Below are 25,569 nucleotides of genomic sequence, written 5' to 3'. Positions count from 1 at the left end.
CTGAAGAAGCTTGTTATTGTGTCAGACAACCAAGATCAGGAAGAAAATGGCCTAACTTATGTGTGTGGGACGTGGGAGATGAGAGAAGACAAGTGCTGAAGAACCTGAAGGGAAGTCACTGGATCAAATCAGGCAACTCTGCAGTTATTATTTTAAAATGTGTTTTTGTATTAAAATTGAATTTCTTACACTAGTGATGGATTTACTGTAATACTAACAATAAATAACATGGGTTTCCCAGGTGGTGCTAATGGTAAAAGAACCCACCTGCCAATGCAGGAGACATAAGAAACATGGGTTTGATCCCCAAGTTGGGAAGATCCCCTGGACGAGGAAATGGCAACCCACTCCAGTATTCTTGCCTGCAGAATCCCACAGACAGAGGAGCCTGGTGGACTATAGTCCATTAGGCTCACGGAGTCAGACATGACTGAGTGACTTAGCATGCAGAAAAGTATCTGGAAAAGTAGTACTAGTACCTGGCATAGAATATTTAAAGTGTTAAAAAAAAAATACTAGTATGTACTCAGGCAAAATAGAATTACATTTGAAAACTTGCAGGTATGACTATAGGTGTCATATCACAGATAGTGATTCTTATTGAAATTGTCTTACACTAACTAAAACATCTAAGTGATAAAATGTTTACTTTTTGTGCTAGCATAGTTCAACCTGAAAGATAATAATTTAATTAATGTTATTAGCTGCATATAAATTAACAATTTCATTAGTAGTTATTTAAAATTTACTTTCAATAATCTTTCTACTCCAAGTATTAACTACATGTTGGTTGGTAGCAAATAAGTGAACATATCTATCATTAGTACAGCAAGGCAGTTACTTCTCTTGGTTAGACAAATCCCCTCACCTAGAAAGTTATCTGATATTTCCACCTTTGGATGATTTAAAAATCTCATTAAGTCACAGGCTCATTTTGCAGCAGATGCTAGTTTGGATATATGAAAGAGAAGACATTAAAAAAAAATAGCTAAACTGTACATTTTCGGATGCAAACTCTATATTAACTGATATCTGAAACTCAGGAAAGCTATGTCCCTCTTCTACTTTTTACATATTACTTAAGATTTGTGAACTATTTCCTAAAATTTGAAAATTTTACCTTGAGTATCTACCTACTCTCTCTCTCCCCACACATACATGTATATATAATTACACCTAGAGATATAAAAATAAATGTGAGCATTATACGTTCTACTATAATTTATTCAACATGTCTTCATTGCCCCTAATTTTTTCTCACCATTAATTATTATTAATAAAAATCTTCTATAAAGCAAACTAATATTTTAACTGTCAGAAAATCTTATATAAATGGAAAATTGACTGATGATAGAAAAGAGGCACAGAGATGATTTCCGGATATGATTAATTCCCAGAACACTTTCCTGGTGACCACACCTTCTCCTTGCTTTCTCCTCCCTCCTTATTCCATGGGAGGTAGGAGAGTCCCGTATTTTGTCTCATCACAGCTTTTAAATTCCTTCACCATTGTGTCAACATGATGTCTGTAGGTTAAGAGCACATTCTGATATAATAGATAACTCCATGGAGGATGAAACAGGCTTTGTTTTTATTCTGAGAAAATATTTGCATTTTTTAAATTTTTATTTTAACTTTACAATATTGTATTGGTTTTTCCATATATCAACATGATATATATTTGCATTTTGTTGGTTTTGCTTTTATTTTGAAAAAGAAATATAAAATACTTGCCAGTTAAAAGAAAAAAAAGCACTATGACTTATGTTTTACAAATAAATATCATGTTTCACATTCATCATGTTCTATTTTGTATGGCTGCATTTTCTGCCCTCTGAGACATTAGGATTTTATACTGCATTTTTTTAATGGGAAAGAGAGTTGGCACCCTGTGGTACAGAAGGAGGTATTTGCTCTCTAAAGCTCTGCTGCTGCTAAGTCACTTCAGTCGTGTTCGACTCTATGTGACCCCATAGATGGCAGCCCACCAGGCTCCCCCATCCCTGGGATTCTCCAGGCAAGAACACTGGAGTGGGTTGCCATTTCCTTCTCCAGTGCATGAAAGTGAAAAGTGAAAGTGAAGTCACTCAGTTGTGTCCGACTCTTTGTGACCCCATGGACTGCAGCCTACCAAGCTCCTCCATCCATGGGATTTTCCAGGCAAGAGTACTGGAGTGGGGTGCCATTGCCTTCTTTAAAGCTCACCATGCTGTAATATTCACAGTTTGTTGTGATCCACACAGTCAGAGGCTTTAGCGTAGTCAATGAAGTTGAAGTAGATGTTTTTCTAGAATTCTCTTGCTTTTTCTATGTTCCAGTGAATATTGGCAATTTGGTCTTTGGTTCCTCTGTCTTTTCTAAATCCAACTTGAAGTTCTCAGTTCACATACTGTTGAAGCCTAGCATGAGACCTGGGTTCAATCCCTGGGTTGGGAAGATGCCCTGGAGAAGGACATGGCAACCTACTCCAATATTCTTGCCTAGGAAATCCCATGGACAGAGGAGTCTGATGGGCTACAGTCCATAAGGTTGCAAAAGAGTTGGACCCAACTTAGTGACTAACACAGACACACTAGTGACTAAATAATAACAACAACATGTAGGCTATAGGTGGAGTAAAAAGGGAGACCTGGGCACATCTTCTAATCTAAGGATTCATGTACTTGAAATAAAGTATTTTCTTGCCTTTGTGTCTGTAGTGGTTGGTACAACATGGAGATAAAACTGTCCTTTCATCCCTTTCCTCCCACCCCGCAAAATGATACCTGCTCATATAAAGCAGATCAACTAGGTAAAGATAGATTTTCTTTATAAAAGTTTTTATTTATGCAAAATTATTTATGCAAAACACATGTATGCCTGTGGCGGATTCATTTTGATGTTTGGCAAAACTAATACAATTATGTAAAGTTTAAAAATAAAATAAAATTTTAAAAAATTATTTATGCAAAATTATTTATACAAAATTATTGATAGCTGCATTTGCATCTCTAATACAGTTTCTGGCATAAAACGGGTCTTTTTTTTCAGTAAATAAGTAATTCCTAGAGAAAAACCTAACAATATCATCTATACTAATATCTTCCAATCAGCAGATCACAGTATTAAAAATTTGACAAGTAAAACACCTTCCTTAAATTAAGGTTTATTTTGTGTGTTTGTTCTAAGAATGTATCTATCAAAATGCAAAGGTTTTAATGGAAACAATGGGATTTATAAGTGAAATTCGTTTTGACAAAACAAAACACTGATTCATAGGAAACTAAACAAAAAGAAGAACAAAATGTTTCTCAAGCTTAGGTGGACTAGGATGATTGGAATACCAAAGCTCTGATCTTCAACTGGTAGACACCAGAACAGATCTTCATCCCCAACTAAAATCTAATGGATTCCATCCATCTGCCTTGTTCTAGAGTCTATATGATTGATCGTTGCCTTGGCCTTATTTGTTAATAAGTTAAACACTAGAAATTTTATACCCTGAAGAGCTGAATTAATAGCAAAGGTAGTTAGATACTTAGATAGGACTAGCTGTATGAAAGAGCAGGGTGGATGCTTTGAATAAGAAACATATTCAGTGGGACTTCCCTTGCACACGAGTGGGTAAGATTCTGCGCTTCCAATGCAGTGGGCACAGGTTTGATCCCTTCCTCTGGTTGGATAACTAAGATCCCATATGCTGTGCAACACAGCAATGCCCTGCCACCGCCCCCGCCCCCGCCCCCCACCAGAAAAAAAAAGGTATTCAGGAACATTAAGACAAATGTACTTCTACTATATATTTTTACTTCTACTGTGTAATAATATTGACATATTAATAACCTCAGATATGCAGATGACACCACCCTTATGGCAGAAAGTGAAGAAGAACTAAAGAGCCTCTTGATGAAAGTGAAAGAGGAGAGTGAAAAAGTTGGCTTAAAGCTCAACGTTCAGAAAACTAAGATCATGACATCCAGTTCCATCACTTCATGGCAAATAATTGGGAAAAAGTGGAAACAGTGGCAGACTTTATTTTTGGGGGCTTCAAAATCACTGCAGATGGTGACTGCAGCCATGAAATTAAAAGACGCTTACTCCTTGGAAGGAAAGTTATGACCAACCTACACAGCATATTTAAAAGTAGAAGCATTACTTTGCCAACAAAGGTCCATCTAGTCAAGGCTATGGTTTTTCCAGTGGTCATGTATGGATGTGAGTTGGACTATAAAGAAAGCTGAGCACCAAAGAATTGATGCTTTTAAACTGTGGTGTTGGAGAAGACTCTTGAGAGTCCCTTGGACTGCCAGGAGATCCAACCAGCCCATCCTAAAAGAAATTGGTCCTGAATATTCACTGGAAGGACTGATTCTGAGGCTGAAACTCCAATAATTTGGCCACCTGATGCTATGAACTGACTCATTTGAAAAGACTCTGATTCTGGGAAATACTGAAGGCGGGAGAAGGGGATGACAGAGGATGAGATGGTTGGATGGCATCATCGACTTGATGGACATGAGTTTGAATAGGCTCCGGGAGTTGGTGATGGACAGGGAAGCCTGGCATGCTGCAGTCCATGGGGTCACAAAGAGTCGGACACAACTGAGAGATTGAACTGAACTGAACTGATTTAATAATTTTTGTTCTTGTTCAGTTGCTCATTCGTGTCCGACTCTTTGAGATCCCATGAACTGTAGCACACTAGGCTCCTCTGTCCCCACTAACTCCCAGAGTTTCCTCAAATTCATGTCCATTGAGTTGGTGATGCTCTATAACCATTTCCTTCTCTGCCACCCCTTTCTCCTTTTGCCTTTAATCTTTCCCAGGATAAGGGTCTTTTCTAATGAGTCTGTTCTTTGAATCAGGTGGCCAAAGTATTGAAGCTTCAGCTTCAGCATCAGTCCTTCCAGTGAACATTCAGGGTTGATTTCTTTTATATAATATTATATATATGGGCTTCCCAGGTGGTACTAGGGGTACAGAATCTGCCTGCCCATGCAAGAGACATAAATAATGTGGATTCAATCCCTGGGTCGGGAAGATCCCCTGGAGAAAGGCATGGCAAACTACTCCAGTATTCTTGCCTGGAGAACCCCATGGACAGAGGAGCCTGGCAGGCTGCAGTCTATAGGGTCAGAGAGTTGGACAAGACTGAGTGACTAAGCATGACTATGAGCATATATAATATTCTTAATATTATACACACACACACACACATATATATATATATATATAATATGTTGTTTTAGTCGCTGTATGTGGTTCTTATATTAGCATGCAATAATAAGGTGCCTAGATTTCTCCCAAAGACTAAATTTCTCAAAATATATTTGAAATAATCACCTCCATAAGAATGTCTTGGTTTAGTAGTTGAAAATGCAAATTCCTCTGTCTTACTACAAAAGTACTGAATCAGAATTACTGAGAGTAGAATGAAAAAAATCTGTATTTTAATAATTTCCCAGATACTTCTTACATACTTTGAAATCTTGTCCCAAGAAATATCAGAAGACATTTCCTGCTTCCTGAGATGTGTCAGGCCAAGTACTAACTACAAGTTGATACAATAATTGTTTTGTTACTATTTAAAATGAAATTATACATCTAGGAATTGACTGAGTCTAGCTTATATTGAATAGTAGCAAAATGTATACTTTCAGAATGTGAGTTCTCATTAAATAATGCCAATGAACAAACAAATTAAAATCAAATTTCCTATCTTAGTAGGAAATGCAAGTTGGAATTAAAGTCTTTTTTCTTTTTTCCACTTCGCTCATTTAAGAGTTACCTAAGTGTATGACTTTAGGGTTCAGGATGGGGAACACATGTATACCTGTGGCGGATTCATTTTGATATTTGGCAAAACTAATACAATATTGTAAAGTTTAAAAATAAAATTAAAAAAAAATGGGTTTCCCAGGTTGTGCAGTGATAAATAATCTGCCTGCCAGTGCAGGAGACACAAGAGACTCGAGTTTGATCCTTGGGTCAGGGAGATCCCTTGGAGTAGGAACTAGCTACTCACCCTGATTTTGTTGCCTAGAAAATCCTATGGACGGAGGAGCCTGGTGGGCTACAGTCCACGGGGTCCTATAGAGTCAGATAAAACTGAGCAACTGAGCATTCAAAGCATGGCTATTACTCTCAGTTGCAAAACTAAATGTATAGAATTACTGGGCTGTGTCTCTTTTTTTAGTTGAATATACTTGAAACTATGAAGTTATATGGCTTCTACCTCAGATAATCAATCAGCACAGGTCTTCTCAAAATTGGCCCAGTCATATTCAGAAAGTTTGTGAAACATTCAGTAAATCTAATTTAATTTTAAAATTTGTAACCCTAACCCCTTATTGGATGTATCTCATTTAAATTGGTTATATTTTTAAATGAAACTTGCAATTGTATTTAAGCCAAAATCTAGAGTATACTGAAAAGAAAGATGTTTATTCTCTGCTATTTCCAAGTATACAAGTTAATTTTCTTGTCTTCAATTTCATATACTTTCCTACTACGAATAATAGAGTAATTTGCACCACACTCAGTCTTATTTTTGATAATACAGCAAAGCATTCTGAGTAAAAAAAAAAGAAAAAAAATAAGGCATTTATCTAAATCCACTGAACTGCAAAGTTGAAATTATGGCTCTATTCCAAAGTACAGATACTCTCTCTTGCTACAGATAAGCCTACAAAAATTATGTTTGCTTATTAAAAATTTCAGTGAAAGATACTTAAATATATATATAATGAACATACAAGTTATAGACAAAATTAAATTGAAGATTAGTTTAAATCCTTCTCTTCTGCCTCCTGTAAGTTTGAGGTTATTGAATTCCTTCAGTAACACTCATGAAGAACATGTAGTAACATGCCAGTTCATATAGACTACCCTAACCTACAAGTTGTAGAGCTCTCATATTTTGATCTCACTTTCAATAGGGAGAGCTGACACATGGTGCAAATTCCACACTAAAAACACATTTCAAAATCACCAATATATTGAAAAAGTGTCTATGACACGTTAGTTTTTATAATTCAAAGTACATAAAGAAAAACAAGAGAGGGTCCTCTTGGCTATTGTTAATACACAGAAAAAGAAAGGTTTAAAGGGTCATGGGTTTAAAACATTTAAGAAACAGGATTTCACAGGGTCAAGGTAATTAAGGGCATGGCTCCAAGTCCACCTCATTAACCATAGACATTGGCAGCTCTTGAAGTGTGAAGTTGGAAGATGACTGGTGTTGGCTTCACCTTCTAAATCATCCTTCATTAGAGCTAGGAAGTCCAGACCTTATAAAACATTTTCCCTAATATCCAAAAACCAAAGCTGACTCTTAAGAGCATCTGTCTACTGTCTTACTTGAATAGTCCTTTCTCTTTTCCCACTGTCTTAAGACAGCACGCTCTTTTCCTTTTAATATATTTCTCCTTCTAGCTTTTAGGGATATAAATTAGGCTTCTCCCTTCATATTTTTTTTTTCACATACATATTTTTTTCTGATCCATTTAAAGTTGGCAATTTAAATGTAATCCAGACTACACAAGTTATACTCTCTGCTAATCATTTGAGTTAACCACCTTTACATCAGTTACCTAAAAAATAAATGAACATAAAGTATTATCTTCCCATCTTTTATTATAGAGGACAGTTTTTCCAGGAATGAGACACAATTGTAAACTACATCTTCAAAAAGAGTATAGTGGAGAAATTGCTTAAATGCTCTGATTGTCTTAGGCTTCCCTTGTGACTCAGCTGGTAAAGAATCTGCCTGCAATGTGGGAGACCTGGGTTCAATCCCTGGGTTGGGAAGATCCCCTGGAGAAGGGAAAGGCTACCCACTCCAGTATTCTGGCCTAGAGAATTCCATGGACTATACAGTCCTTGGGGTCGCAAAGAGTCAGACACGACTGAGCAACTTTCACTTTCTGATTGTCTTAATAATAACACAAATGAAGCTGCCATTTCCGAGGGTGTCCAGACCTCTCTGAACATCTTTTTTCCACTCTGAAAATGTCAGATTACCTAAAATATCATCAGAGAAATATTCTCACATCACTTGGGGTAGTCTTCCCTTGTAATCACCTATACAACTTCGATGCTTTCATTTTTATGGTGCAATTTAGTCTAAAGGTAGGCAAAACATTTATATATACCTCTATGTGTTCAAATATGTGCTGTGTGTGCTCAATCATGTCAACTCTCTATGATCCCGTGAACTGTAACCCACCAGGCCCCTTTGTCTGTGGAATTTTCTGGGCAAGAATATTGGAGTGGATTGCCATTTTCTTCTCCAGGGGATCTTCCCAACCCAGGTGATCCAGCCTTCACTCTTGCACCTCCTGCATTGGCAGGGAGATTCTTTTCCATGCAATAAAATATTTAGTGTCTTTTATGAAAAGTGTTTCACTGAAACTACACAAATGTATATCCTTTCTTTTAATGCATTCATGATGACTCTTCTCTCGTGGAGCTTTAAAATACATAAAGTCTAGGACTAATGCAAGTACTTTAGAATAATAATTGGAGAGTGGATTATAAAGTTATACTAGTTCACACAACCACTTATTCATCCATATTGAACTCCTGTCTATGCTGAGCACTATGCAAGCTTTGAAGACTTAAAGAAAAATAAGCCTTGCTCCTTTTCTTAAGAAGTGTATAGTTTATTGAAAAGAGATGAACACTTAAATAATTATAGTCACTGCAGTATCATAATGTAGAAGTTGGAAAGTTTTATGGAAGTTCAGAAGACAAGGCAGCACTTTCTGCCTGAGGAAGTAAAGAAAGTCTTAGATACGTACTTAGAGAATGAAGAGAGGTCCTTCTGATAGAGAACAGTGATGATGGGTATGGAAAAAGGGGAAGACGGCAGAGGGCATAGCAATCAGTTCAGTTCAGTTGCTCAGTCATGTCTGACTCTTTGAGATCCCATGGACTGCAGCATTCCAGCCTTCCCTGTTCATCACCGACACCCAGATATTGCTTAAACTCATGTCCATCGAGTCAGTGATGACATCAAACCAACTCATCCTCTGTCACCCCCTTCTCCTCCTACCTTCAATCTTTCCAAGCATCAGGGTCTTTTCTAATGAGTCACCTCTTCTCATCAGGTGACCAAAGGATTGGAGCTTCAGCTTCAGCATCAGCCCTTCCACTGAATATTCAGGACTGATTTCTTTTAGGATTGATTGGATTGATCTCCTTGAAGTCCAAGGGACTCTCAAGAGTCTTCTCCAACACCACAGTTCAGAAGCATCAATACTTAGGTGTTCAGCTTTCTTTATAGTCCAACTCTCACATCCATACATGACTACTGGAAAAACCATAGCTTTGACTAGATGGACCTTTGTTGGAAAACTGTCTCTGCTTTTTAACATGCTGTCTAGGCTTATCATAGCTTTTCTTCCAAGGAGCAAGTGTCTTTTAATTTCACTGCTGCAGTCACCATCTGCAGTGATTTTGGAGCCCAGAAAAATAAAGTCTGATACTGTCTCCACTGTTTTCCCATCTATTTCCTATGAAGTGGTGGGACCAGATGCCATGATCTTAGTTTTCTGAATGTTGAGTTTTAAGCCAACTTTTTCCCTCTCCTCTTTCACTTTCATCAAGAGGCTCTTTAGTTCTTCTTCACTTTCTGCCATAAGGGTGGTATCATCTGCATATCTGAGGTTATGGATATTTCTCCCGGTAATCTTGATTCCAGTGTATGCTTCACTGAGACTGGCATTTCGCATGATGTTCTCTGCATATAGGTTAAATAAGCACAGTGACAATATACAGCCTTGGTGTACTCCTTTTCCAATCTGGAACCAGTCTGTTGTTCCATGTCCAGTTATAACTGTTGATTCTTGACTTGCATACAGATTTCTCAGGAGGCAGGTCAGGTGGTCTGGTATTCCCATCTCTTTCAGAATTTTCCACAGTTTGTTGTGATCTACACAGTCCAAGTCTTTGGTGTAGTCAATAAAGCAGAAATAGATGTTGTTCTGGAACTCTCTTGCTTTTTCCATGATCCAGCAGATGTTGGCAATTTGATCTCTGGTTCCTCTGCCTTTCCTAAAACCAGCTTGAACATCTGGAAGTTCACGGTTCATGTATTGCTGAAGCCTGGCTTGGAGAATTTTAAGCATTACTTTACTAGTGTGTGAGATGAGTGCAACTGTGCAGTAGTTTGAGCATTCTTTGGCATTGCCTTTCTTTGGGATTGGAATGAAAACTGACCTTTTCCAGTCCTGTGGCCACTGCTGAGTTTTCCAAATTTGCTGGCATATTGAGTGCAGCACTTTCACAGCATCATCTTTCAGGATTTGAAATAGCTCAACTGGAATGCCATCACCTCCACTAGCTTTGTTCCTAGTGATGCTTTCTAAGGCCTGCTTGACTTCACATTCCAGGATGTTTGGCTCTAGATGAATGATCACACCATCTTGGTTATATGGGTCATGAAGATCTTTTTCATATTGTTCTGTGTATTCTTACCACCTCTTCTTAAATCTTCTGCTTCTGTCAGGTCCATACCATTTCTGTCCTTTATTGAGCCCATCTTTACATGAAATGTTCCCTTGGTATCTCTAGTTTTTTCTTGAAGAGATCTCTAGTCTTTCCCATTCTATTGTTTTCCTCTATTTCTTTGCATAGCAATAGAAAGGTGTAGATAGAGGAAACAGGACTTCTGAAGATGTGTTTGAACATGTTTAGCATGACTGGGATATGAAGAGGAAGCTTAGAGAAGTGATGATTGTAAGGAAAAGTTGAGTGGAGCATTCTTATGAGTGACTTGGTGGAGACTACTAGAGTGGATTGCCACTTCCCACTCCAGGAGATCTTCCTGACCCAGGGATTGAACCTGAGTCTCTTAAGTCTCCTGCATTGGCAAGCGGATTCTTTACCACTTTGCCAACTGGGAAGCCCCAGAGAATACTAATATAACCCAGATCAAGTAGTACAAGAGTATCTGTGAAAGGGGCAAGAAGACAAAATGATGTTGCCATTATTTTGGGACCAGGCTCCCATTCCTAAGCCTAACACTTAAGAAAGCTTCTTTTGGAGTCTGATTTTCATGGAATCATGATGCACGTCTAAAAATTTAGTGGAAAAAGTATAAGTCAAAATTCTCTTTGAAGCTACAAGGAGGTTTTGGTTTAGTTTCGTTGTAAGAGGAGACTTGTCCCTGATCTTAAAATAAAATTTTTCTTTATGGGAAAATCAGTTAATCAGACCATTAGTTCTGCAAATGAGAAGGAAAGATCACAAACTACAATAAACTGCAGTTGTTTGAGAATATGCATATCAAAGGAGTATTATGCTAAAATATGTGAGGTGTGGTCTGTCTTCATGGGAGAGATTTTTCTCTGAGATATTTTCTTTTAAGTATGGATTAAGGTTCACTTTTTAAAAAAGAACTATGAATCTCAGTCCAAAAAATTCGTTTTTGTTTTTTTTTTTAATGTAAATCAAATTCATGTCAGACTTCTAGCTCTGGGATTGTCAGAAAGCTAAGCTTCAGTGTTCTAGATGAGGTTCTTCCCCACAACACTGTGCTTTATTTCTGGGGTCCTTTTCAGTGTTAATTTCCAGGGTCACATCTGCATGGGAGGAAAGAGTCCATCTGCATATGGGAGAAGATACAGATAGGATAGTGTCCCTAGTCTTCTTTGATCATTTTTTTTTTTTTTCGTTAAGTTTTTAGAGATGCCAACTACCCTTCTCAACAGAACTTCTTCAGGATGGTGACTGCCTCATGCTTTTGGATCACCTCAGGGGCCTGAAATTTTTATAGTCCCTTCTTTATAGCCATATTATAAAACTGTTTTCTTTCAAGATCTTGTTACCTCACTGATAAGTTGATTGTTACATTCTATGATGAAGCTATTTTCTCTAGCTGCGCAGTAAAACTCTTTCCCCACAGGGCCTTGCAAACTCCTTAGTGATTGGAGTTGATGGAGCCTCACTTGGACTTTTTTGATTCTTGAGTTCTCTCTGTCTTATTTACTCACCATGATGGGGAAAATTTCTTCCATGTGGAGTTGGGAAGCTCCATTCAAAACTAATGTCTCTAGGAAGCTCTAGCTTTAAATAATCTTCTCTTGTGATTTCTCTCAGGAGTATCTAGAGTGATTTACCACTGACATCATTAATTTTGAAATTGGCAACCCGTCCTACACTGTCTTTTGGGCAGGGGAGTAGTTAGTGTGCCTGCTCTCTGTTTGAATGGGAAAGAGAGATAGGGAGAAAGCTTCTTGTGGGGGTGCGGTGGCACTACATGAATTAAAATCTCAAAATATTGTTCTGACAACTCATTCCCCTCTAAAATCCATGCTTTCTTTAAACAAAAATGAACACTTCTTGCTCCCACCTCTAACCCTTAAACTGAAGGTAGGATCTGTATTCCTGAACTAAATGGGTTATTTAGGAAAGCATGTCCTACATGCACAGCATCACCCGGGTTGACAAACTGACACTGTTCACAGAGAAAATTATTCAGCTTGTTCACTGGATGGCAGTGGAAAGATAATAATATTAATACCAACATATTGAGTGTTCATTCTGTCAGGCGAGTGTGTTCTCCTTGGTTCTGTCTCATCTCAACCAAAATTTGAAGCGACGGACGTTAGAGCCTTCGGTGTGTCATAGTTCTTGGACAGACCGTGTTATAGCTCTTAGACAGATTGTGTTACAGCTCCATGTTACAGCTCTATTTTATTTAGAAAATAGCAGGAAAATCCATCCTCAAGGCGTGAGGGCACGCCGACCCAAAGACACAGAGAAGAGAGTTGGGGAGTGCGCTAGCACCTGGGGGAGAGAGAGAGACCCCCAGCCCTTTGGCTCCTCTTTTTATATGTTTTTTCCTCCCCTCTGGGCCTTCCCTATGTAAATTGGGCTAGCCAGGAGTGCTGTCTGTTCTACCTGAAGTCCTCACCCCGGTCTTTGTACCTTCCTTTGTTCTATTTTCTCAGGCTTTTCCCTTCCTTGTCTTTTAGCCACCGCCATTCTGGACTCCTGTTTCCTATTCTAACTACCTAACAGTTCTGTGCACATGCTTTTCTGGATCTTTTATACACATGATCTAATTTAATTATCACAGTCATTGTATGAAAAATGTAACATTATTATCATTTTTTATACCAGATCAAGAAACTGAGGCAGAGATAGGTTATATAATTTTTCAGGATCCAGCACTAGAAAGTACTGGAAATCACTGATTGTGACAATTATTCTGTCTCTGGCCCAGGCTCTTGACCACTATGCTGTGCAGATATATATCACATTTCACATCCCTCAGGGCAACCAGGGGTAGGATGATAACAGAATAGGTGGTATTTCTTTCTTGATATGTCTCTTAATGAGTCATGACTTGATAAGTGAGCCTGGCTAAGACACTCAGTCATCTTTAGTTTTAACTTTGTTGGGGATTTAATTTTGGTAGAAGGTGTGGATTTAATCCTCATCTATTGCTGAAAGAAAACAAAACCTCCATTCTTCCTGGGTGTCTGGCTGGTCTTATGCTCCTGCTTCAAGGTGTCAAAAGGTCAGTCATACCATGGTCTTTAGTTTCCACGGGTCAGAGTTTTCCATTGAGATGCCCATCATCTCTGTGTACTTAATCCTTCAAGTTCCCACTGCTTTGAATTGAATTCTTCTCAAAAGTGGATCAAGGCAGTGCTTCACAGGGCCCAGGAATACTACATGGCTCTTTCATTCAGCATATCCCTGCCACGCTGAGAAAGGCTGGGTCTCCTAGGGTCTCCTCTTCTGTGAAACCACAAGCATCTTTTTCATTGTTTCTTTATAGCCTGGAGAGATGATTTTTTTCTTCTCTCTAGAGGAAAGCCTTACTTTTCACCCCACACCTACTGAGTTTCTCTGAATATTGTTTCCACATCTCTTTTTGTCTTGCTATTTCTTTTAGGAGCACTTCACTTAATCTCATTCATGGGCTTAAGATTTAAAATAATAACAACCTATTATCCTATCCCAGGGACGGGGGAGCCTGGTGGGCTGCCGTCTATGGGGTTGCACAGAGTTGGACACGACTGAAGTGACTTAGTAGCGTTATCCTACAAGGGCTTCCCAGGTGTCTCAGTGATAAACAATCTGCCTGCAGGAGACATGGGTTCAATCCCCAGGTCAGGAGGAGCTCCTGGTGAAGGAAATGCAACCCATTCCAGTATTCTTGCCTGGAAAATCCCATGGACAGAGAAGCCTGACAAGCTACAGTCCATGGGGTTGCAAAGAGTTGGGCATAGTAACTAAACAACAGCAACATTATCACACAAGCACAGTGTGCAGAAAGGAAGCTTAGGGCTGGCTAGCTCAGTAAAGGTAAAGTAAAGGAGGAAGGTAAAACAAAATGAAAACAAAACAATGTGGAGAAAATCATAAAATGAAAATAAAATTTAGCCATTCTTGTTTTAGTGGAGCATGTGTAAGAGTATATTTTTGTGTTATTTGATCATTTATTGATGAGAAAAATGAAGCTGTTGTTCATGATCTTGTAAGAATTAGGACACAAGCAGTGCCACTTCGACACCAAGATATCAAAGCATCTGACTTAGTTGGAGAAGATACTTATGCATTTCCAGGTTGAAATTAGAATTTTTCTATCACCCATCGAGTGGCAAATGCACAGAGTACAGCATCGAGTTGTGTCTCTACCTTGAAGGGTAGGTATCATTAAAAAGTGCTTACGTGTTGAGGCAACAAAAGGAAGACCAAGGTAGACATTCCTGAATCCCTATGAGATGCTTCTTTCTGAATACTATCAAATAGAAAAGAGGAAGAATGAGGGATGGTAGACTTGGAGCAATGATAAATTTTTTGAAGATCAGATGAAGGATTATAGCCATTTTCAATTTAGGCTGTAAGATACAAGTGACTTTGATTAGACTGCAATTCCTTCGATACACAGATTAGGCTATTGGGCAGAGGAACTTAAAACTATCCTAGAAACAAAGCCTCTGATGTAGAAGAGCATTTGTGCTTCAGGGACAACTGAAAAGGCAGATGAAATGATGAAAACTGAGACTATGATGGTAACTAAACCAAAATGATATAATTTAGATAAAGTTGCAAGATGTTAACTTATTGCACATGGAGCATCAGGAAAGGAAAGGAATTATAATTAATTGCCATGGAACTGAACATATAGTGATGCCATTGAGTGATGTGGGAAATATAAGAAAAAAATGAGAAGAAGCAAAGTTTCCAAAGAAGAAAACTAATTTCATGTAGGACCTGTGTGTTTGTTTTCTGGCTAATATCCTACTAAATATAGAAACTGATGGTTAGGAACTTAATCATGAATAAACTCAGTAGAGAGATCAGTGATAGAAAATTATATGATAAGAATGATAAAGCCATTGGTGAACAAATGGGTTACTAAGCTACCAAGTAAGTAATATCATCAAGAAAAAAGAAAAGCAAAATATAGAAAAGAAGAGAATCCAAGATTAAACTTTAGAGCATAAGAAAATTAAAAACGACAGGAAAGGAGGCTGAGAAAGACTGATCAGAGAGATTGGAGAGACTGAAGATAAAAGACTATAAAACATACTTATAAGAAGACTGTGTATAAAAAGGGGTAATTTTGGCACCAATCCTATATACTAGGAGAACTTTTTTTTTTTTTAAGAAGAAGAAGAAATGGTGTATTTTTGGAAATAGAAACTGGAAACTTATAATCCAGATGGAACATAGAAAGAATAAATCTTAGAGTAGAAATTTATTCCATGGATTTATTTATCGAAGGGTTAAATCTATTTATTCACTTTTTAGAGCATTAGAAATCATCTTGCAATAGTATATTTACTCTATAATAATGAACATATTTTCTTGTCTCTATAGCTGTCTTCCATTTCTCTGAGTGTATTTAGACTCAATTTCATTCATGGTAGCAGAATCTCTCCCAATCCAGGGAGAAGCTTATTCCAGGGACTGTGTTAAAACATCCAAATTTACAGTTTAAGTGACCCATTCTAAACAGCTCTTTTGGTAGTTTTTTGTTTTTTGTTTTTACTATGTTAAGTTTAGTTCTATAAAGTGCATTTCAAAATCCACATTCTTTCTTCAAACACCAGTTCTAATAACTTTAGTCCGTTTCTTGAGCATCTTGAGAATTCAGGTGCTCATTGTAGCTTCTTGATAGATCTACCCAAGTTTCACTTTTGTTTTTGACCTTGACACCGCACTTTTCACATTACTGTCTTTGTCTGCAATGGGAATACTTAAGTTTCTGCATCTCTTCCAAAGTCTAGCATCACCTCTAAATTCTAACCTTTTTAATCTAAGCTTCTCTAGTGGTTCTGAACCTGGAATATGACGTATTAAGGTTATTTTTTGCTTCTTTTTTCTCCCTTCTTATTCGAAATGAGTTTTCAGACTGAGAGTTCTAGGGTTCGACTGGTAGGGTGGTGTGTTGTCATATTTCTAGATAGGGAGAAGAGAGCAAATTCCCATTTATATGACTGTCACATAAGTAAAGATCAGCTACTTTTCAGGTCATCCCAAATTATTTTCTCTACCATTATTTAAACATTTCAAAGAAAGAGTAAAAGACTTAACTTGTAAAAAGAAAACATAGTCAAAAAATTTCTTCTCTTGAAAGTAGAAATGGAAAAATGGAAAATTAGGAGATGATTATAGGCAAAGAAAATACAGTAGAGGGCTTTATTAACAATTCAGGGCAGAGACTCTATAAACAGTAGAATTAGTAACATCAGCTGGCTTATAGCTAACTCACTATATATGGACATCACATTATTTGGTATGTCATATTTGGAAAAAATAATCAATGTTGCTAAACTTTTATAAAATGTAAAAGAAAGAATACTTGTCTTCATTTTGTAGCCTTTGGATAAAGGACCCTGTTACATACGCCCTGTATCATTAATATACAGGAAAACATTCCTGATCACTTCAAGTGTTTTAGTTACCCACATGTATATTTAATATGGGTTTGTTTAAATCCATGTCCACTTGCACTGTTAGCAGAAAACATTTCCACTAGTTTGGTCTAGAATAATTGAGTCCATTTATAATCAGCAGTCTACTGGCAAGCCACCTGAACCGCATGCTGGGAGAACTCAGTTTGATGCGGGCCTTCTCCCAATATCTGTAGTTACTGGCAATACTTCCCTGTTGTTCTATCTCTGGCCTCCATATCCTATGGAGAGGTTCTTCTCTTTTGGCTCTGCATGGCAGGATGAATTTTGGAAATAGGTAATCTGACTGTCTTTTGGTAGATAGTCATCATATCTTTTCATGATGTGGTCATTTTAATCATCAGGATCTTTTCTAGGATCTTTTCTCTCTTCATGAATGCTTAAAACTATAATCTCTGAAAACTGTGTGCTAAACTTAGATCACATTGGTAATCATCAGTAATGATTATGTAAAGCAATTGTTGTATCTTAAAACATGAAATATTCTCTTCCATAAGAGGCTGAAAATTAATCCAAAAGTTCACTAAGAAAAAGAAATGATAAAGTAACAACTTGATACTTTAATATTTTAATCAGTACAAGCACTTAAACCCAATAGGTAGGTCCAATACAAAATTTTAGGGCTTACCTTATGTGACTCAATAAAAAATATTAATGTCTAAAGACTAGCTTATTTTCCATTGTCTTACTGAAAGAGAAATGTGGTAGTCCACAGCTGAGTGAGTAGGTCATGTTTTTACAGAATGACTGCAACTCACACTGGAGAGACTGTTTTGAAAGGAATACCTAATAAAAATTGGAGAATGAACCAGTGGGTAGTAATGTGTGTCGATACCCAGCATAACTCAGTTACCCTGTCTGGAAGTCAAAGTCTATTACACTCTGGTGAAACAGATGGATTTTCTATTTTCCAATTATAGTCTAGATTTTTACTGAGGTCAATAAACATCAATGTTATGGGCCTTTCATAGTATTCTTTTCCAGAGAAATATATGTACTTTAAATGCCACAAAGTACATGCAAGTATATAAAAACAGTAGTAAGAATAAAACTTTATGAGAATGAGAAGCAACGGTCATAATGAAGAAATAATGCTATGCATAGAGTTACATCTTTCTGTATTTCATTATTCCTTGGGCATCCTAATTAAATCAGTGGTTCCCTGCCATAAATTATGTTCATTTTCTAATGATGTTTTCTTTGGTGTTAACAAAAAAAAACTATTGATTTCATATAATTATTTTTAAGGTTGAACTTTGACTTTATTTTATTCATTCATTTTTTTTTTTTGATTTGGAATGCTATAATCCTGAAATTAATTTTTAGTTTTTAATTTTTTAATATTGGTAACTGTTACTAACCTCTACTGATATTGGAATAAGAGTTCAAAGAATAGTTTGAGAATATTTTGCCATCCCATAACCCTCAAATATTTTAGTTATGTTTCCTACAAACAAGGCCATTATCCTATATAGCCATAACATGCCACCGAAACCATGAGTTTAACATGTATACATTTATATCATTTAAGCCTCAAATCCCACTCATGTCCTTAATTGGTCAAATAATGGCTTCTATGGTAAAGAATACAGTTTACACTTACATGCTGCATCTAATTGTCATGTTTCTTGACTTCCCTTTAGCCTGGGATATCTCCTTAATCTTTACTTGACTTTCATGACCTTGGCATCTTTATGATTATAAGCTAATTACTTTTGCAGTGTGTTCTATTTTGATATAGATTTGATTAGATTTAGGTTATGAATTTGGGTCAATACTATCATAGAAATGATGTTGTGGTTTTTTTGTGCGTCTTACAAAGTGGCACACACTTTCAATCTCTCCCATTATTGATCATGTTTACTTTGATCGTTTGATTAAGACTATGTCAGCCAAGCCATTCTGCTGTTAAGTTTTTCTATACTCCTTTGTAATTACTACATATTTTCTGAGAAGGTAGTTTGAAACGATACATACCCCATCCCTCATCAGACATCAATATACCCACTCATTGTTTTATATTTATATTGACTTACTATTTGCTATTTTGTTTGATAGATTAAATCCATCATTATTACTATTTTTGATGATCAAATCATTCCATATTTGAACAGCAAGAATCTGTTCAAGCAGATTTCTGGAAGGTTTCCAATCATTTTTGAGTCTTTTTTGACACTACAAACTCCAGGCTCATCTTGTATTTTTTGCTAAATCCTGATTTGAAATCTGGGATGCTTCTCACTACTCAAATCATTATATTTATAAATGAGTTATAAAAGTAATAGAAGCATTTTCCCATTAAGAAGTCAATCCTCCAAAGCATGTTAGTACCTTTGATATAATTCATTTTTCATTTCCCTCGTAGCTTAGTCAGTAAAGAATCTGCCTGCAATGCAGGAGACCTGGGTTTGACTCCAGGGTCAGGATGATTCCCTGGAAAAGGAAATGGCAACCCACTCCAGTATTCTTGCCTGGAGAATCCCATGGACAGAGGAGCCTAGCAGGCTACAGTCCATGGGGTTGCAAGAGTCGGACATGACTTAGTTATTAAACCACCACCACCAACAACAGTTAGTCTGTGTCAGGGCCTTAAATGCACATCTGACTGAGGCACCATTCCTATGTACACAGAATTAGCAAACAGTGGAAACAAACAAAAGACAACAGCAGAAAAATAACAAAAAGGAAAGGTCAGGTCAAATTTTAGGTGCTAAGTAACTTATGAGATGGAGAAGGCGATGGCACCCCACTCCCGTACTCTTGCCTGGAAAATCCCAGGGTTGGAGGTGCCTGGTAGGCTGCAGTTCATAGGGTCACTAAGAGTCAGACACAACTGAACGACTTCACTTTCACTTTTCACTTCCATACATTAGAGAAGGACATGGCAACCCACTCCAGTGTTCTTGCCTGGAGAATCCCAGGGATGGGGGAGCCTGGTGGGCTGCCACCTATGGGGTCGCACAGAGTTGGACATGACTGAAGTGACTTAGCAGCAGCAATTATGAGAACTCAGTTTCAGAATAGTGGATAAAAAATTAGAAAAATAAATGCATGTTTAATTATGCAAAATGTTTTACTCTGGTACCAGAATTTGTATGTGAAGATTGTTTAAATAATTATTTTCACATTAGAAGGCACTTCATCCTATTGTCACCAAAGGACAATAGTAAGAAAAGACAGATTTTGGTAAGATAAAATGATGGTAAAAAATTTTGCAGATATCTTAGTTTATATTAAAGTTATTAGACCTAAATGGCCATTAAGCCTTTTATTTGACTTAGACTTGCTTGTCAGAACACACTTTTCAAGAATTGGCAAATCTAATCTGAAATAAATCCAATATGTTAATCTCTGAGAGGAACCGCTTTACCAAGGGATGAGTAAATCCATGAGAACTGAAGTCTAAGGGAGCCTGCAAATATGAAGCCTGAGACCAGTGTGACGTGGGATCAGCAGCCAGGTCTGCTGTGAACAGAAGTAACCATTATATACTTGTCAGACTTTATGAGGCAGTTTAGATATAAACAGCATGAGTAGCAGCCAGATCCAGCCTTTCCATTCCTCTCTTCTTCTCTCTGTAGCTGGGGCTAAAACCTGCGCCAGTGACCACTGGGATTTGTAACACCCTTTTGCCAGGAACAGAGGCCAGACAGTCATTAAATTGGATATAAACAAGGCAGGAATTAAGAATGGGGAATGGGCAGGCTAGACCTCCTATGAAAGCATCTGGAGAAAACCCAGACTTCCCAGATGTAATCTCAGGCCTTAGAGTTCACATCAGCAGCTCTGCCCTAAAATAAATGGAGGTAAGCCCGTTTTGTGTAAGTGTGGGGAAAAAATTAAAATACTCTCACCCCCTGATTTAATAGAGTACATACATGTGCATTTGAACTTTCCCAGGCTCACTCTGACTGTACATATATTTGTGCATCTGTCTTTCCCTCTCATTTTATCCATATATCTGCATAATTACCTATAATATTACTGACGTAGATTAATTTGAATAAGCAATGCATCTTTTAAATAATTAAATGAATTTTAATCTTATATGAATAAAGAAATCTACCTAAAAATCACACCAGTTCTCATACAGTTTAAAATTATTCTTCAAATTAAGTCCTCTTCCTTTTAATGGAAACAGAATCCCTTTAGGGCATGTCTCCTCAATGGGACCCTGGGATCTCAACTCTGGTCTCCTTCCAGCCTAAGGAGAGTTGTTCAGATGAAAGAAATTTGCAACAGATTACAAATCCAGCTACAGAGAAGACCATTATTTTAGTACACTATTATAGTACTAAACAAAAATCTCATATGGTTAATGAAACTGTGGCTTCAGAGACCCTTATTTGCATGGACCACTTCCATACCAATGAGAGAGGCCCTAGCAACTTCATATTAATTATTGTATACTATATATCTTAAATGCTGCTGCTGCTGCTAAGTCACTTCAGTCGTGTCCAACTCTATGCGACCCCATAGACAGCAGCCCACCAGGCTCCTCTGTCCCTGGGATTCTCCAGGCAAGAACACTGGAGTGGGTTGCCATTTCCTTCTCCAATGCATGAAAGTGAAAAGTGAAGGTGAAGTCACTTAGTCGTGCCTGACTCTTAGCGACCCCATGGACTGTAGCCCACCAGGCTCCTCCGTCCATGAGATTTTCCAGGCAAGAGTACTGGAGTGGGGTGCCATTGAGACCCCCCCAAATTGTAAAAATTTAAAGCTCCACAAAGGCTATACGTGTAAAAACTGATCCTATTATCTCCTAACTAAAATGATTTCTAGCCAGAGCATACAATTGTTCATTCATTCACTTGCTTACTCAAGTGATTTTTCTTCAAAGCATTAGGCTCTGTGGAAAAAATGGGGGGAAAAGTCAAAGAATTGGCTCTCCAAGAGTTTATATTCTAGTAAGAGAGAGACAGAAACAAAAGTGGAAGCTAAATATATTACCTACAATGTTCTCTGTACCTAACATACATTGGTTTGCAGAAAAATTGAGGGTTCAGTATGAAAGTCAGGGTATCACTGGAACACACTGAACCTCTGAGTGTGCTTTGACTATATTTATTTTATTGTTAAGATATCTTTTGGGCTAGTATTGTCTAAATTTACTAAAGGTCTTTAGAGATATAGAATAATTGGCAGAAAGTCAGGAAACATTTGGTAATCATCATTTAAACAAGAAAAAAAGTTATTCATATTTCAGTGCCACATTATGTTTTGAAAGCGTAATGACTCCTTTTAGAAATCAGGTTGTGGGAAGTCATAAAATACCATCCAAATTTAGCTGTTACTTCAGAGTTAAGGGAGCTTCCCTTGTGGCTCAGCTTGTAAGCCTGCAATGTTGGAGACCAGGGTTCGATCCCTGGGTTGGGAAGATCCCCTGGAGAATGGAAAGGCTACCCAGTCCAGTATTCTGGCCTGGAGAATACCATGGACTGTATAGTCCATGGGGTCGCAAAGAGTCAGACACGACTGGGTGACTTTCACTTCACATCAGAGTTAAGGACATGGTTTTTGTCTTTATTAGGTATCTAGATTTTTCTCTGGCAGTTTGAAATAGTTCACTCTAGTACCTACCTTTTCCTTCCAATTTCTATTGAGTCTTTCAAATGAAGTTGAAAATAGAACAACATAATATTAGGCTTTAAAAATTTTCATGAACTTTAATTTCACTAGTATTTCATTAACTTCACAAATACGTTAAGATCAGAATTTCTTTCAAATACCACGTGGATTGTAAATATCTTGCAAAATAAAGTATGTGACTGTGTATGCAGTATTTGGTCTTCTGCTGACATTAAGAGCAAATTTAAGCTGAAAGCAAATCCAATAAAAGTTGACAATTTTTCACACAATATATATAAACCCGATTTTAAAACAAATTGCTTGCTGCTCCCTCAATTATTCACAGAAAATACGGCGCTTGTGAACTTCAGCTATATGAACAGTAAGTTGTCTAATTCATAACAGGCATATTCTCATAGTAAAGTTATAATCTTGGCTAACTATTAAAGAATCATAAATTCAGTGCCTATAATGTATTGGATAATAAGTTAGACTCTCCTTAAAATAGTATTGAAAATCAGTGAAAACAGACACAAAATACAAAAATTGTAGCCCAGCAAAGAAAGTGCCATAATATAAGTAAGAACAAAATGTGATCATAACACCCTGAGGATGTAACCAATTGCTCTGTCATAGGCTGTGAGATGATTCTCCAAGAGAAAGTGACAATTTCTATCTTTAAAGAAAAATAGTTGGAGCTTTCAGATAATGAACGATATAGTTTTTTCAGGCAGAAAAACAGATTACAAAATGACTTGAAGCCACAGCAAAGTTGCCAGTACTCCAAGAACGAGAGATTCTGTAGCTGGGATTGATAAATGGTTCTAACAGGTACTGAAGAGGTTGGTAGGGTAAAATTAAATCGGACTGTGGAGGGAAGAACTCAGTCCTGTGGCCAACAAAAAACCAAGGGAGGTTTGAAGCTGTGAAATGACATAATCAGATTTATTTTGTAGATAGGGTTTGGTAGCCATCAACATGCTTTTGATAATGTGGAAAATGAAATATAGGTGATGAAAGTGGTGTGACCAGAGGAAAGGCATTTGAAACAGGCCTTTGTAAGAGAGGATGTGGATCTGACCTAAAAGCAGTGGAAATAAGGATGGAGAGGAGACATCAGGATTTAAAGATATTGCTCAGACAGATTCTGTAGTATTTGATGACAAGTTGACAAGACAGAGTAGTAGAAGGAATCATTTATATTATACCTACTGTTTGAAAGATTTAGGATTCTCTTAGCTGGGACATAGAGTGCCATAGAGTACTGGGCAGAAAGAAAATCAGGATTTTGAACATACTGAGTTTGAGACTCCTTGAAACGTGCCAAGTGAAATAGAAATTTATCTCCAACCTGATAAACTGATATTTTGGCCTCTGGTCCCTACCCATACTCCCTGAAATTCATCTTCTACATTGCTGTCAAAATGACTTTATGAAAATTCAACTCTGACCATGTTATTCTTTTTCATTAAATCTTTCACAGACCCCATATTACATAGAGAAAAATAATCACAGGTTCTCTCAGAATTCCACAATCTGGACCCACCTGGTTCTCTAGGTTCTCTCTTGTTGCACTCTTTAAAAAATTACTTCAAGTACATTGATTTCTTACTCTTTCACATTTCCCTTTCTTTTTTTCCCCTGACTATTCATTCTGCCTGAGACACCCTAACAAGCAAGCAATTATTTTAAGACTCAGATCAAGAGTTGTCTCTATCATGCCTTTGCTAAAGGGAGAATTGACCGTCCCTCTGTACATGGTATGTGCCCGTCTGAGCACTGTCTATATCTATAACCACTAAATGCACTTATTTGTCAATACATCTTCTACTAAAACATCAGGAATGATTGTTCAGTCGCTAAGTCCTGTCTGGCTTTTTGAGACCCCATGAACTGCAGTATGCCAAGCTTTCCTGTCCTTCACTATCTCCTGGAGCTTGCTCAAATTCATGTCCATTGAGTCAGTGATGCCATTCAACCATCTCATCCTCTGTCACCCACTTCTCCTCTTGCCCTCAGGCCTTCTCAGTATCAGAGTCTTTCCCAATGAGTAGAATCTTTGCATCAGGGGGCCAAAGTATTTCATAATGATTGGGTCTAATAGGAAGGAGAAAAAAAAAAGATTAATAGAATGAAGGGGAGATATTTAAATGTACATAGCTTCAAAAAATAATTATACTTTTGAGAATTCAGCACTGTAGATGTTACATGTGTGCATAGGCACATGTAGTAAAATGTTAATTGTCTTAGTGGAACCAATCAATGAGTGACAACCTAGATGATCATCAACAGAAGACTGGTTAAATGAATTTTGATACAGCCAAATAATGTAATACTTTTCAGATACTAATAGAATTTGGTTCATTTGCATATATTGATATAAAAAAGTTGAAGACAATATACAAAGTCTTAGTGGAAATCACTGCATATAGTATGTTCCTATTTCAATTAGAGGTAGATGTATTAAATTCTTAGGAGTGACTTGACACATTGCCAAAAACTCGGTGGCTTAAAACAACAGAAATGTATTGTCTCCCAATTTTAGGAGCCAGAAGTTTGAAATCAGTGTCAGCAGGGTCACATTTCACCCAGACTCTAGAGATTGGTTGCACATCTCTTTCATCTTCTGGTCATTTCAGGCTTGCTTGTTTGTGGTGACATTACACCTGTTTGTCTCTACTTTTATATCTCCTTTTGCTTTGTGTGTCTCTCATAAAGATACTTACCACCAGATTAGGTCTCAGCCAGATGACCTAGGACTATCTACTTACAAATATTTAATTTAATTACATCAACAAAGTTCTTTTTCCCAAATAAGTTAACACTCAAAAGTTTTGGAATTTAGAAGTGACGATATCTTTTGGTGGGCCACCATGTGACCCACCGCAGGCAGCCTAAGAAGGGCTTCCCAGGTGGCAGTAGTGGAAAGGAACCCATATGCCAATGCAGGAGACATAGAAGTCATGGGTTCAATCCCTCAGTCAGGAAGATCCCCTGGAGGAGGGCATGGCAACCCACTGCAGTATTCTTGCCTAGATAATCCCATGGACAGAGGGTCATGGGGTCGCAAAGAGTTGGACAT

This window comes from Bos indicus x Bos taurus, chromosome 17 (assembly GCF_003369695.1).
Source record: "Bos indicus x Bos taurus breed Angus x Brahman F1 hybrid chromosome 17, Bos_hybrid_MaternalHap_v2.0, whole genome shotgun sequence".
NCBI classification, from domain to species: Eukaryota; Metazoa; Chordata; class Mammalia; order Artiodactyla; family Bovidae; genus Bos; species Bos indicus x Bos taurus.
The sequence above is the reverse complement of the archived record's forward strand: the minus strand, read 5'-3'. Positions refer to the sequence as shown.